This window comes from Adiantum capillus-veneris, chromosome 2, assembly GCF_014529385.1.
Source record: "Adiantum capillus-veneris isolate H3 chromosome 2, ASM1452938v2, whole genome shotgun sequence".
NCBI classification, from domain to species: Eukaryota; Viridiplantae; Streptophyta; class Polypodiopsida; order Polypodiales; family Pteridaceae; genus Adiantum; species Adiantum capillus-veneris.
In genome coordinates, this window is record NC_140932.1 from 139,670,553 (window position 1) to 139,686,513 (window position 15,961).

The window sequence follows — 15,961 nt, forward strand, 5'->3', positions numbered from 1 at the left end:
TGTACCAGAGATCGGTCACACACCCATTTCTCTCTCTGCCTAAGCATTGATCAACGCCACCACCAAGTGTATTTCTATGACTTTGTTAAGTTGTATGGCTGCTTCCTGTCCTGGGCTCCCTGCATGAAGTGGGCCTCTAGAGTGAGAGTGGACGAGCAGGAACATGGTGGTGGTGAGGGGGCTTAGCAGGGAACCAATGAAGGCATCGAGCAGAGATGGCGGAGTAGGGAACATGGACTGACTCGCCGATGTGTGGGAGCCCACACAGACAAGAGAGAGGTGAGGTCACTGGACTATCAAATATTTAAAGTATGCAAAGAGCAGGGGAATGTGCTCTCTCTCTCTCTCTCTCTCTCTCTCTCTCTCTCTCTCGCACATACGCGTGCTTCTCCTTTGCTCTCCTCAGTCTCCTACATGCCATAGCTTGAGCCTCCCACCCTGTGAGCCACCTGCCCTGTGCGCCCATCTCAACCTATCTACCTCCATCTCCCTTGCTATTCGCTTTCCTCGTGTGATGTTGATGGCCGGCCTCTGCCTCTTTGCCTAGCTCTCCGGTCCACCTCTAGCTTTTTGTCTTGCTCCACCCAAATCCGATGTCTACAACCATCAGCTACACTACAAGAAAGATGATCTCGAGCTTTGCTACCAGCAGGAGATTATGTTGTGCTTTTCGCTATGCTTACTGGCACCGTTGGGTGCCCTCCTTGCTCACCATCTCTGTAGGGCTAATGGTCATTTCCATTTGATTTGCATCATGAGCTATCCTTGTAGTAGCTACAAACCCTAAGATCATGCTACATTTTTGTAAATATGTGATGCAAATGGCGCCTTTTGAGTCGTAGTCACAGCAGCAGACCGCTCTTGCTAATGTCACGATCAAGGATCTGCGCCCGACCGCCTTCAACAATGTCAACATTGTTTTTATTATATTTGAAAAGGGTCTGATGGTGAGAGGCGACAATGTTTTGATAATGTCAGTCTGTCTCGTTTTGCAGATCAATCAGCTGCGGTGCATCTTCAAATATGGAGGACAGGATGTGATTATTTCCAGCTCAGGGACATTGTATGATTGAATAGATGTATTTTCATTGCTTACAATGGAAGCATGATTTTACGGGCCTATAAAAAGGGAAAGTTCGAGAAAATTAGGGAGTTCACCATGATTTTCTCTGAGTTTTCCAATATGAGCAAGCTCAATGGGTGCAAGAACCTTCTAATCCTGCAATATGGATACATGTGGGTCTATCTAACCCTCAAGTTACTCAAGCTAGCTTTACAGACCCAACAAGCAGCCAAAAAATGCCTCAACACAACTCCTCCTGATGGTGGCATGCTTGAGCGATTTGACTCCACAAACTCAGCATGCTTTGTAAAGTGAAGTGCTCCATAGTTTAAATGATTTTGCCCTCGTTTATTGTGTCATTTTACAAGGTATTTAATGTACGCTTCACGAGTTTGGATCCATTGGAAATTGCATGCGAGAACCATTTATGTGCCCTCAGATCATGTAGAAGTTCAGCAACAAGCAGTGGAATGTTATGGCTACAACATGGTTGGATCTTTTGCAGAAGGTGCCTCTTTAACATCCATTACAAACAGGCTCTCTTTTTTCTTGTGGATTGTTTGCGATAAACAGGACGCCCATCTGCTGGGGTGATGAGACAGGGAGCTGGGTGATAAGCGGGGCAAAACGGCAGGCAAAGTTTGTGTCATTATCAGCTGGAGGTTACCATGTGTGTGGGATTTTGGAAAGGAGTGGAGCTACATCGTGCTGGGGAGGACAACTTGAAGTTCAAAATGGGTTGCCAGGTTCTGCTCGATTCACATCACTTATAGAAGGCAAGTTTCATGCTTGCGAATTGCTTACTTCCCAGCAAACGGTTTCTTGCTAGGAGCTAATCAATCCGCCCAACGACATCCCTCCTCCTATAGCATCCCGCTTCTTGGCCATGGTAGCAGGAGACCATTACACTTCTAGCATACCCTTGTTGTCCTTCATACAAGTGCCCTGCCACCAGTTGCCTGCATGCTCTGTGGGAACAATTTCCTGGTCGTGTGCAGACCTAGCACCCACCACAAAAATTATGTGCAGAACCCCATCATCATCCTGAGTCTTGCTCTCGGAGATTATGTGGTTGCAAATCTATTGACATGGAGTATGATGAGGGTGTGTGTGTCTATCGCACTTGTCAATGCAAGGAACTTGCCGATACACTGTGTGCGAGCCACAAATGGCTCCAAGCACAACACTAGACTAATCTAGCAAGTTCAAAGATGGCGATGGTGTGTCGCTCACCGCTCTACACTTGCTGTCGTGGAGGATTTCTTGCCGCGAAGAAGAGGGAGACGCCGCTACGCCGCGCTCAACCGCCTCGCCGCCGTCGTGCCGCCGCAATGCTCGATCGCTCTCTCTCTCTCTCTCTCTCTCTCTCTCTCTCTCTCTCTCTCTCTCTCTCTCTCTCTCTCTCTCTCGCATTCACACACACACAAGGAGATGAAGAAGAAGAAGATGGAGATGGAGCAAGAGCACTCTTCAATTGCACAAATGAGAGAATGAGTGAATTTTAGGTTTAGTTTACTTTTATATGAGCTCACCCCATTCACACTTGGGCGCCCATACTTAGCCAACTAATCCCTTGAATGTTCTAGTTAGAGTGTGCCTCTCATCGGCGATCACTCTTACCCTTTTTCTATTGGATCGACAAGCCCGGTACCTGACTCTACCAAATAAATAATATAGTGTCCGTCGTAGGTGATAGGAATGTGCGTGAGGGTTAACATGCCCCCCTTCCTGATGTAGATTCCTTCCTCGGAAGCTATTGAGTTGAAGCTTGTTCATTGAGGTGGAAGAGCATTTGAGATGAATGTCCTTAGCCTTCTTCAGTCACTGCAAAATCAAACAACATTGGCACAGTAATTGCATTCTCATATACAATTAAAAAGCACATGCAGTTTTAGGTAGACAAATTTATTGGTAGCATCATTTGTCAACAATAAACATTAAATTGCGATATAATCAAACACATAAACAATTGGGAAGGTGAAAAACTAAACAAGTTTGGGGTCGCTAATTTAACGGTCGAAAGGCACTAAAGATCGACTATTAATACCATGGGCAAGCTTCTCAATTTTCTCTGGTCAATTAAGTTGTTTAATCGCGAGAGCCAAGTATTTTATATTCGAGGGCTTACTAGAGGCTATACCTAGAAGACCTTGTAGTTAAGCTACGATAAAAGAAATTTCTCATGAAATCATCACCTGACTTATTTTCTTTTCTTTGACCCCCCAAAGTCTTTTCACAGTGATTCAATTTTGATGTGTGTGCTTATTTTGTATGCCTTGGGTTTTTTGCTTTTCAAGGAAAAGCGCCCACACTGGGAACCTCTAGGGCCCTAGTACCATATGCGACACATGTGAGTCAAGTACCAAATCAAGCTGAGATTTCTCTTCCAACTTAAGATTTTACATTGTGGCACTTGATTTTTATTTTTATTTTTTTGTACGTTTTCAACATTTTAATTTTGTAACTTTGGGGGGTCATATAACGCTATTACCCTCCCCAGGCTCATCACACTAGTAAACTCCCTTTATAATATTTAAGCTAAAGGTCAATAGGGATTAAGCCCACTAGAAAGCCCTAGTACATTTCACACAATGCTCCTAAATCGGATTAAGAACCTAAGTAACCATTGATTATTAGGAAGGCATTCCCCATGGTATTAAGAGAAGATCTCTAACGCCTAGCTTGGTCAAACTAGCTTAGTCGGACTGCTTGATTTTTAAACTTAGACAAGTGCTTATGACAAAAAATTACATTGAATTTAACGTTTGATACTAAGAAAATGCGTTGAATATTATGCTACCAATCACAATTAAAGCAGACAAACATGGATGCAAAAAATAAGGGGCAATGCTAATGGACAAGAAACACCTGTTTGTGTTGATAATCGAGCTTGATTTGAAGAGTGAACGGCAGAAAGATCCCATGAAGGTCCAAATCCTAACCACAGCAACACATTCATGTACACATAAGGAAACACAAAGAATACCTCTAGGAGGCACATCAGTGGGAAAAGGTACCAACACTTATTGAACACAATTAAAAAACATAAGGAACCCTAACCTAATTATTTGCACTCCCCCTAGAGAGTCAAGGGAATAGGATATTGTAGAGATTGGGGGGAAACCCTAAGGCTAAACCCCCATACTCGTCGTCGAGAAAAACAAAGTCATCATCCGTGAGACCATATGTGCCATCTGTATAATCATATAAATCTTCTTCATCATCGGAGGAACCAATCTTTACTCAGAAGGTCACTAGATGCCTATAGTCATCTTGGTCAAAAGGATAAACTTGTGCAATGGGAGATACACTCTCTACTAAGTATGGACAACTCGTGGTTAAGAGACGTATCAGCCATTCTAACGCCTCGAAATTCCTCTCACATGCTAGCGTACCTACCAAATCCCATTCACAAGCAAGCACCGGAAAGACCATGTGAAACATTTGTGAAAAGTAACGAGGGTACCTCTCACTCAAGGCAGAAGTGGATGACTCTAGCGTACTAGCCATATCTGTCCACGCAAATGGATGATGGTTAGAGTGCAAATATTACAAGGGTCGTGTTCTTGTGCATAATGTGTTTTTATGATTTTGTGTTATGGCTCTTGCTCTTGCTCTTTACTTTTTTATCTTGTTTTTGTGAGTATAAGGCTTTATATATACATTCCCTAAGATTGGAGATTAAGAGATCAGGGAGGAAGGTTGAGAGGAGAGTGAGTGAATGATGACTGTCAGCAAACACTCCCCCCTTCCTTGGGTAGATCATATCGTTTGAAATGTGCTCATCACCCTTTGAAACCAATTGTTCCAATTGGTAATAGGTGAGGATTTTTTCCAGTAGTTTTCTATTACCTTAGGTGCCTCATTGAGTTGCAAGGGTGGTAAGGTACTCTCGCAGGATCGAACTTGAAGTGGTTCATCATGTGATTCTTGAACACTAGGAGGTGTGGATTCCTTTGTAGCTTCATGGAGGTCCACTATTATAGGTGGAGGCTGTGGAGAAGCTTTTACCTCCATGGATGCATTACACGAGGAGCTAGAGGCTTCATGGGATCCCCCTCTTCCTGAGCTAGGTGGAACAAATCGTTCTTTCTTCGGTACCCAAACTAGCTCGGGAGCGGGTGTGTAACATTCTGTGATTTTTTTCTTTCCGCAATCGTCAGTTCATTTTGGAGCTACAGGATTGGGCGCACATGGGTCAGGTGACACGTAAGAACACAATCTACGTTTTGGCACCCAGATTTGATCATTTCCTTAATAGTAGCTTTGGGCTTCCAATAGTCGTTTAGGAATCCAACGCCACGTTTCCTTACATTTCTTGGGGCGAGTGGGACGTTTCTTACAAGGCTTTTGTTTTTTAGCACTAGCTATGGTCGCTAAAGAAGCTTTAGGGACCCACTTGTATGTTTTCTTCGTTATATTAGGATGAGTCTTGTCAGAAGCTATATGCATTGCTTGTAGCATATTTAAGGGTATGGGCATTTCATCCCCCTCGTGTGTTACCCAGGTCGTCCCCCTGTTTCCCCAAGTGTCTATGGGTGGACCCAATCCACATTGTCTGACTCAGTCATCCCAAGTAGTACATCTTTATAAGGAGAATCTTCCCCAACATCAGTGTCCACTTTACACGTGTAACAATACTGCAATGGGGCCGAGTGAACTATGGTGTCAGATCTATGATCAATTATAAACCTGTTTCCTAGGGGATATGCTCGACCAGTCACAAGATCCACTCAAATGACAAAATCTTGGAATTGCAAGTAGACATGGTTTTTAGACCAGTCATGCACCATTTTTGCTTCCCTCATGAAAGGACGTCCTAAGATCATCTCCGATGCCATAGTGTGTTTGGAGAAATCCATAACAATGAAGGTAATCCTTATTTTATGTCCAAAGACCTTGATCTTGAGATCTTCTAGCATCCCAATAGGTTTAACGATAGACCCATTGGCCATCTTCACTACAATGGTTGTGGTTGCAAGGTGAGGTCTTCCCATAGTTTCCCAGCAATTTTTAGTCGCAATGTTAACCCCAATGCCACCATCAAGGATTCCCTTCACAGTTAATCCCTTAGTAGTGATTGGTATGGTCGCATTGGATTCATCACCCTCAAAGTATTGTCCCAACTTGTTAACAGGTATTTCTATGACAAGGTTCTCATCTAGGTTGGGTTGTGGATCTAAGTGTTCCTCCTCTATTGGCATCTCCCCAACTCCATACATCTGTGCAAATTGTGGTAGCCCAAACTTCAGTTCTCCATTGAGGAAGGCTCGAAGAGCTGAGACTAGCTCAAGGTCTTTATATAGTTTGGACTTGATGGTGGTTCTAACTTCTTAAGACATGAAATCCATCAATTTGGCAATGTTTAACGACACCTTTTGGGTTTTAGTCCCTTGACGTGGGGAAGATGGAATCTCCATTTCTTCGATAGGATCAAGTAGTCCCTCTATAAACATTCTTTCCATCAAGAAGTGAGTACGCCCACTTTCCCATGACTTTAAGTCGCTTTCTTCTTGGATGACACTAGGTATGGCTAAGGGTCTATGGACTTGGTGAGGTTGTTGTTGCGTAGGGAACACGGTGTCTGTAATCTGGATTTGCCTAGGTGGTGGTTCTAGATCCCTTTGGGTACGTTCTACCAAAATCCTTAATTGCTTGACTCGCTCGATCTCCTCTTTAGGGTTTGGATAAGTTCCTATCTTCTTCTTGGATCCTCGCCATTGCGGCTCATGAAGATCTTCCTTGTTGGTTTCTATCTTAGTGGTCGTTTTGGTCTCCAAAGTTCACGTGAATCAGAATCCTCTTCAGCGTCATTCATATATACGGGGTCGTCACCAGTCCCTATGTTTGTCTTTGAACTGGGGTCTTACTTCGCTGCTTTTTGCGATCTCTTTCTTTGTGTTTTCTTCTTTTTCTGAGATTGGGCAATCGATGCTGTGTCTCTTTCCTCAAGAACATAATTTTGTTTTTGGAGCATCGATCGTGTGAGTACGTGTATTGGTACCACATGTGTACTTTGTGATGGCTCCTCGGTAACTTCAATCAAGTTTAATGGCATGATCTTTGGTGCATTTGGATTATTTGGACATTGGGCAATCAAATGATCTATTCCACATCGATTACACATGAGTATCGGCATTGTAGATGCGCTCGCTTGATTGGTTTGCATTAGTGTGGCGTTCTTTTGTAGCCTAATAGGACACTCGGCTACACGATGTGGACCTCCACACTCATAGCATTGAAAAGGTGGTCTCTTAGCAGTGTAATTGATATTTTGGCCTCTTGCCGCAAGAGCAGCTACTTGATATACAAGTATTGTGGACTTTCTTCAAGCATATCCATCCCATAGGCGATATTAAGGTCCATATCTTCCTCACAACCTTCCAAACAAGCAACAGATGACTCACAACCCACTTGATTCGCAGAAGTGATTCTCGGATGTGGTGGTTGTGGTCCTAGCACTGGAGGTGGTAAGGGTATTGTTTGAACAACATTTTGGGCCCTAGGGACCATGTGTTGTGCTGTTTGTTCAAGAGGTGGGGCTGGCATCAATGCAGGCACTCGAGGTGTGTCTATCCATGTTAAGGTTGGTCTATTGGCCAACGCGCGCTTAAATACTATGCAATCCTTAGCTTGATGACCATACCTTCCACAGGCATTGCAATTCCCATTAAATTTCACTCTAAAAGTAGGGCATTCACTTGTACTATGCGGTCCATAGCATACTGAGCACCATTGTTGCTCCCTTCTTGGATACATATGATTGTTCTGCAGAGCACGATTTTCTCTAAGACTCTCTTGAATAGCCTTGGTGAGATCTGCTAAAGTCATCTCAGATATCTTTGTCTCCTTAGCAATAGGCTTTAGGGATGATGCCCTGATGCTTGCGAGCTAATAGATTTAGGCTCAACAAACACTCTTTCTCCTTGAATCATTAAATTATCCTCCAATTGGATCACATTGGTGGTGATTGCTTCCCAAGTGGTGATACCTCTAATGACTAGGCCATTGTAGATATCCTCGTTGTTGGGGTATAGGCGTCTGTGCCTTGCCCGGCCGCCCAGAGTCTGGGCGCCCACTGACTTGTATACCTTATACATAGCATAAGTGTATAGGGGGCTGCTCACTCTTTTGTGTCTCCCCACCCACATCGCATGTGTGTCTCCTTCTCTCTCTCTCACTCTCCGTCTGTGGTGCTCCCCGATCCCCTTCAATTGGTATCAGAGCTATGGTGACCGCGGAGAGCACGACTGCTTTGAGAGCTTCGAGGCGATAGCTCGCTCTCTCTCGACGGTAGAGAGATTAAGAAAGCAGAAGACTTGCTGTGAGAATGCAATGGGAGCTTGTGAGATCACTTGAGAGTGATGTATGCTCTTGTGGAAGCTCAGAAAGGAGTGTGGAAGATTGTGTGTAAGTGAAGGTGCTGCCCTAAAACTGTGTGCGCAGCAACACAGTTTTCAGATTCGTTTTTCTCCTTGTAGAATGCAGATATGAGAATTTTGTCTTTGCGAATGGTTTGCATATGGTTATGGCGCATGGTTGATGCCCATTATACATGCATTTTGACGAGCACTTTCAAGTGCCGGTGAGCTCTCTTGAGAGCATTGTTTTCGCATTGATCAAGTTTCCGGATTGCAAATCTTTTGGCGTTTGCTTATGCGCGGTCACTCCGTTGATGTATGTTGAGTGTAGTTTGATGTGCATTGATTGCTCATTGTATTGAGCTTGCAGGACAATGGTTATTTTGTGTTGATAGCCATTGTGCGTCGAAACTCTGGCGAAATTTCCCAGGAGTTTTATGCGTATCATTTATGTGATCTAGGTAGAGATTGCGGGTTGCACTCAGCATTTGCGTGCGGTGTTCTCTGCAGGTGGGAGATTTGTGCGTGTGTAGGCATCGATACCGCACAGTGTGGGCTTGGTGATTAGCTCACAGATTGCAGTGTGATACTAGAGCATGCGAGGCTTGTATTGACATTGCGGGAGCTCTATTTTGGAGTGTGTCTCACAGGTTTTACATTGTGTTTCTGGCCATATCTGTAGACATAAGATCGTCTGAAGACAAGCTAGATGTAAATGTGACATCGCCGTCACAAGCATACTCAGTAACCTCCGTACTGATCTCACTAGCATCTGCCATGCCCAAATCTGCATCATGCATCTGTCGCCTCTGTTGTCTCAAACGCCTGAAACATCGACGCCTAATGTGCCCTCTATGTCCACAATGCCAACATGTCAAGTCTCTATGCCTTCGAGACTTGCGTGTGGGATCAATCTCTCCCATGGACATAGAAGTGGGACTAGACTCCCCTGTAGACATGGATGTCTCGTACATAGCATGTAAACTATGCCATAAAGCATGAGTTGTAGTCTCTCTCGAGACCTGCCAGTAAACAGACTCAACCAAATGCAAATGAATCGATACCGCACAGTGTGGGCTTGGTGATTAGCTCACAGATTGCAGTGTGACACTAGAGCATGCGAGGCTTGTATTGACATTGCGGGAGCTCTATTTTGGAGTGTGTCTCACAGGTTTTACATTGTGTTTCTGGCCATATTTGTAGACAGTTTCCAGGTGTTGTTGGTGAGGTGGTTTTGCTTTCTAGTTTGCTACATTGTGCTCATGGCAGAGACAGGTGATCGATCAGATTGTGACCTCTCACAGATGCGCGTGTTTGATGGGTTAGACTTTGCGGCATGGAGAGAGTGTATGCTTGATGCATTGACACAGTGAGGGTTGCATCGACCATTGAGTGGTGATGTAGGTAGACCTTCAAACATGTCTGACGATCAGTGGCAGGAGCTAGAGGAGATGGCACTATCTACGCTCTCTTTGCACCTTGCAGAATCTGTATATGCTCTTGTTATGTATGAGACTACTTCGAGAGCACTTTGGCGCAGATTACATGATATGTATGATAGATCTGAGTCATCACGGACTCGTGTGAGACATGTACATTCACGAGCACGCCGACAGGTGACATGTTGGTATTGTGGTCATTTTGGACACGTTAGACGACGTTGTTTTCGCCGTATGCGACATCGTAGGAGACATGGCAGTCTCAGAGATGTATGTAGTGATGCCATGGACTCAGTTGCTTTGACAGTTGAGGCAGATGTAGTGTCGGAGTATACTAGTGGCGGGGATGTCACTTTTACCTCGAGCTATGCACGAGATGCTATACACGTGGATAGTGCACTCCCTTCGTAGTGGTTGCTAGACGCAGATGCTATGTTTCATGTCACGCCTCATCGTGCATGGTTTTGTAGCTATTCTAGCGGGATGCTTGGCAGTGTACGTTTGACCGATGGATCAGTGCATGCGATAGCATGTGCAGGAGATGTGAGATTGTCATTACCGAGTGGTGCATCTTACTTGTTACGACATGTGCGCTATGTACCAGATTTGACTGTGAGTTTAATCTCGATCGGTCAGCTTAGAGATTGTGGATGTCAAATTTCGCTACGAGAGCGAGATTTTGTGATGCATTTGGGTTCGCTAGTGATTGCGAGAGGTGCCAGAAGTGGTACAGGTTACCCATTGCATGTGGATCACGCGAGAGACGGTGTTGTCTCTGTGATCACGCAGCCAGGTAGAGAGCGAAAGAGCAGGCGAGTCTCTTTTGCTTGTGGGTTGCAGGATGCTTTGCATGGAATGCAGAGTAGTGAGCTCGTTGTGCACACAGTTGGGGCACGACTTGAGCAGTCACACAGAGAGGTGACAGAGTCAGACATGCATGCTTTGCTAGTGACTGAGCAAAGCAGAGAGTCAGTTGTGCGAGATACTTCTATGCAGGATAGACACGTAGAGCGGTCTTGCTCTAGTGAGTCACGACAGGAGGACGTTGTGCAAGAGTCTATGCATACGGAGTTAGAGCATGAGAGCTCTAGTGAGTCACAGCAGATTGAGTGGTCATGTTTGCAATGGATGATTGCAGAGGAGACTAAGATGTCAGCAATTATGCAGTCATTCCTTTCTATTCTCGACAGTGAGCATGGGGATATAGTTGTGTAGGATATGTCTTTCAGCAGACATCTAGAGCAGCTGGTTTGCTCTGAGGTTGCACGACAGGTTGATGCGTCTTTTGTGGACAATCAGGAGATGCATGTGGCTGACACGCCTTGTCAGTCAGAGATGCCTATTGCCAGGGATATATATGTTGATGCATGCTCCGTAGAGCTAGCAGGGCCCGCTAGCATTGCATCGGCTAAAGGTGGTCTCATGTATGAGATGTTGATCTTGAGACCGGATATCGCAGCTGCAGTGGGAGCATTTGCAGTTGGGGTTGTCAGTTGTTTGTTGACTAATGATGGCATAGTGCACGAGGGAGATATGCAGGTATTGCGTACATACTTGCAGTACGTGTGCGGTACGTCTGGTGGTGTATGGACTTACACGGGAGCAGGACAGCCGGATGCATACGATCACAGCCAGCCAGTGGGCATCGATTGAGAGCGGTTTTCTCTCGCCTTTTGTAGTCTTTAGACTAGGTTCTCTTGCTTAAAGGCACAGTCGCCTTTAAGTGGGAGGTTGTTGGGGTATAGGCGTCTGTGCCTTGCCCGACCGCCTAGAGTCTGGGCGCCCACTGACTTGTATACCTTATACATAGCATAAGTGTATAGGGGGTTGCTCACTCTTTTGTGTCTCCCCACCCACATCGTGTGTGTGTCTCCTTCTCTCTCTCTCACTCTCCGTCTGTGGTGCTCCCCGATCCCCTTCACTCATGTCGTAACCCCCTAATGAATCTATCAAGCAATTGATTATTATTAAAGCACTCATTGGGATTACAACGAGAATTCAAATGCTTTAAGCGACTAATAAAGTCTCTCATCGACTCTCCTTCCTCTCGTTGGGCTTTCTGGAGCTGAGAGGCTACACCCCAAAGCACTCCCTCTCGTATGTATTCTTTCAAGAACAATCTCCTAAGAGTAGGGTAAATCCTTTTTTCTTCCACCCTTAGGGTTCTATACCAATCCCCTGCCTTCCCACCTAAGGTTAGGCTTAAAGCATTACTCTTATGCAGGTCATTGTGTTCTCCTAGAGAATCGCATACTTGTTCAAACACTTTGATATGCTTTCTCACATCCCCGTCTCCACTAAATTTTTGTGTGAGCTTGGCTATTTGTACTGCCTTACTTCTAGGCTCTCTATCAGGCGCGTTACGAATATTCTCAGCAATAGATCGACCAATAGCTTAGCAAATGTTGCCAAGTCACCTAAGTGAGCAGGCACCGTGGGTGAAGGCGCTCCAAAGACTACATGTGGAGTAGGTATTGGCATTGGGCTTGGCGCATAGGAAGCCCTTGGGTTCCACGTTTGGTACGGTGTTGTGCCATGTGGCGGTCCAAAGTCCATATGTGTGGCTCTAGGCATAGCAGATGTCGGATGTGACATGCTAATGCTAGCCGGTATAGTCCCATGGAAATAAGAACTTGGGTATTGTGATTGTGGAGCATAGGTAGTTGAAACAATGGGAGGGGTAGGGACTACATGAGTACGAGGACCCATGGGTGTATACGATTGGTACACACTTGTAGGTATTGTTGCAGGCATTGAGCTACCATGTAGCGGTGCTTTACTAACAAATGAGGTCCATGGCATGTTTCTTGGCATGCCCATCATTGGGGTAGGCATGGTAGCCATGGTGTCATCAAGAGAAAGATGAGCTAGACTTGGAAAGGTAAAGCTATCACTTGTGGGCTCAGATTGCACTGAGACCCCTGGAGAAACAACATATGGGGGATCCATCGGACTTACTGAGGGAGTCTCCATTTGCGATAAGGTCGGTTGTTTAGCCTTCCCTGTATCCAAGAATCTCATGAGACCCATTGAAGGCATGTTGATCCCCTTGTTCTGTCTCTCTAACTCAATGACCCTATAGATGACCTTACAAACTCTTTGTTGTTGATCCTCCACACTAGTAGCACCCATTGTGGATTGTACGACATCTAACCAACCCACGTGATAGGTGTGACCTGTGTATAGGTCGGTTAGAGTTTTCGTTTGTAGTTCGTACTCCGAGTTCTCATTTAAGAATGCTCCATCTAGGATTGAGGTGCTAGGGGTGTCCTTTGAGCTAGATGCAATGTTGCTTTCTAGGGGTTGGCCCTTACCGGTTGCTAAGTCAGGAGCACTCAATTGCTCTCTTAGCAAGGAGATTGACATAGGAGCTTTTGATTTTAACTCTTTTCGTTGCTCCGCTTTGCGTAAGCTCTCGATTTCCTTTTCCTCTTGCACTTCGGCAAGGCTTCTACCATCGGGTAATATGACCTCAGAGGGGAATAGCTCTAAAGAGTCAGGAGGTGCAGTGAATGAAATATTCACATGCACATTCTCTAAGGGCATAAGGTCTACGTTGGTCATGAATGGAGAATTTACTTCCCCATCCCCCTCATTTACATCATTAGCTCCATGTTCAGAGCGAGTGGCTCTACTAAAGGTTTCCTTCAAGCGGCTAAGCACGATCGGCATGGACCGCGGGTCCATGGCATGCATGTCTTGGCTTGAGCTATCGGGATTAGGCATTGGGAAACCCTCCATGACGTGGTAGTCAGAGGAAGAGTCACTAGCCGCTATGTTCAGGTCTTGGTTTGTACTACCTTGGGTCCCCGCCGAGGGCCCGGAACCTAAGGTAGGTTGATAAGGAGAACTCGCGTAAGTCAAAATTCTGTCTAGTTGCTCTGTCTCTAGCACACGACCAGAGCGCAAATGCATGTGCCTTTGGCACCCTTCAAGCGTCAGCGAATAACCTCGAAGGTTAACCGCTTACTTTTTTAGGCGTTCATTTTCACTTGTTTTTTTAAAAATGTTTTTTAATGATCGATTTTTTTGATTAAAGTGTGTGATAGCTCGAAACCAGCATATCACGCAGAGGGTCACAGTGTGCTTTACAGCATAACGTTCGGTCACCTGAAGCTCCGTTGCTCCAAAAAAAAAGTCAATTTTAGCTACGTGTGAAGCTAAAATACGTAATTTTAAAGGGCGACTGAGGCCTGAGCCTGAGTGTGAGCTTGGGCTTGGGTCTGGGCCGATCGCAGTCCTACCTTTTTTTTATTAAAAAAATGTTTTTATTTTTTATTTTTTTTGGGATAAGGTCGCCATGGCCTGCGCGCGAGCACACGCACACACGCTCTACCTACCTACTTACAACTAATACACCTACTGTTACACACTAACACACTTCATTAGCTCTCACAGATCTACTTCTTGCTTACTGTACTTTACATTACACAGAACTAACAACCTTAATACTAATACCTTAGCACAGAGAAAACACAGTAACCTTTCAAAACTTCATTAACAAAGAAATACACAGTACCAACACAAAATCCTTCTTCTCAACACACACACCTTCCTTCCCTACCCTTCCTACAATTGAAATTGCACCACAAAAGAAGTATAGAGTGCCATTCAAGCTTAGTGTATGGCATTCCCCGGCAACGGCGCCAAAAATGTGCGCGTCTGTCGCACTTGTCAATGCAAGGAACTTGCCGATACACTATGTGCGAGCCACAAATGGCTCCAAGCACACAACTAGACTAATCTAGCAAGCTCAAAGATGGCGATGGTGTGTCACTCACCGCTCTACGCTTGCTGTCGTGGAGGATTCCTCGCCACGAAGAAAAGGAAGACGCTGCTATGCCGCGCTTAACCGCCTCGCCGCCGTCGTGCTGCCGCAATGCTCGATCGCACACACACACACTCTCTCTCTCTCTCTCTCAATCACGCATTCACACACACACACACACAAGGAGATGATGAAGAAGAAGATGGAGATGGAGCAAGAGCACTCTTCAATTGCACAAATGAGAGAATGAGGAATTTTAGGTTTAGTTGACTTTTATATGAGCTCGCCCCATTCACACTTGGGGACCCATACTTAGCCAACTAATCCCTTGAATGTTCTAGTTAGAGTGCACCTCTCATCAGCAATCACTCTTACCCTTTTCCTATTGGACCGACAAGCCCGGTACCTGACTCTACCAAATAAATAATACAGCATCCGTCGTAGGTGATAGGAATGTGCGTGAGGGTTAACAGAGGGAAACATTTTTGAGTGGGCAGTTCCTCTCATTTAGGAAGGGCAAGTGCAATGTGTATTGAATCCGAGGCTCGCCCCCCCCCCCCAAACCTAAATGTAGTTCACAAGATTGCGCGTGCAGGTGTGTAAAGATGAGGGGGCACGGGTCGCCCCTCTATGGACAAGGTTACCACCTCTTTAGAGAGGGGCCTTGCTATGTTGATGGGCACATACTCAGAGTTCAACCTTTCTTGCCCTCGGAGGTGGTCTTAGCAAGCAACCATTTGCACCACAAATCATCTCAAAAATCTTTGTGCAGGTCTGCATTTGCTATTGACTCCTTGGAGACCAGAGAAGAGCATGAAGATCACAGAAATCCTTCCTCCCAAGCATGAAATACTCGTTGCAACAGGGATCCCTCTCTGAAGATGAAATGGGCGAGAGTGTTGACATTGTTATACATATACCACGATGTAGAGGCCTAACAGCAGCGGCAACAACTTATGTTTCCGCATTGCAAAGCTGAGATCTAGCTAGCTTTTCCACATCAGCTATTTTTGAGCTCCAATTTTGAGTTGAGTTCATGTATTGTATATTGCATCTGACAGGGAAGGCCTTGGTCTCTTCTATCCCTCTATTTATTTAAAACGTGTATGTGGCATTTTAGTAAGTGTGGAATGCTCGGTAGCAATTGTGAACCATTGGGTATAGCCTATCAATCAGTGTCCCTTAGGAACTTAGTGATGGAAAATGTACAAATTATCCTTTTGAAGTTGCTAGATGGATGTAAGGAATATAGATTAAGGATAGTATGAACCTTGTCAATGCTTACAATGGTACATTAGAGTAAGCAAATGTACAAATTTCTTTTAAATGA

At 45.1% G+C, this 15,961-nt stretch overlaps 1 pseudogene; it reads left to right on the forward strand.

The window, feature by feature from the left end:
• Positions 1 to 1,395: 1,395 nt before the first annotated feature.
• On the forward strand, positions 1,396 to 15,689 carry LOC147463736 (uncharacterized; annotated as a pseudogene).
• Positions 15,690 to 15,961: the final 272 nt, after the last annotated feature.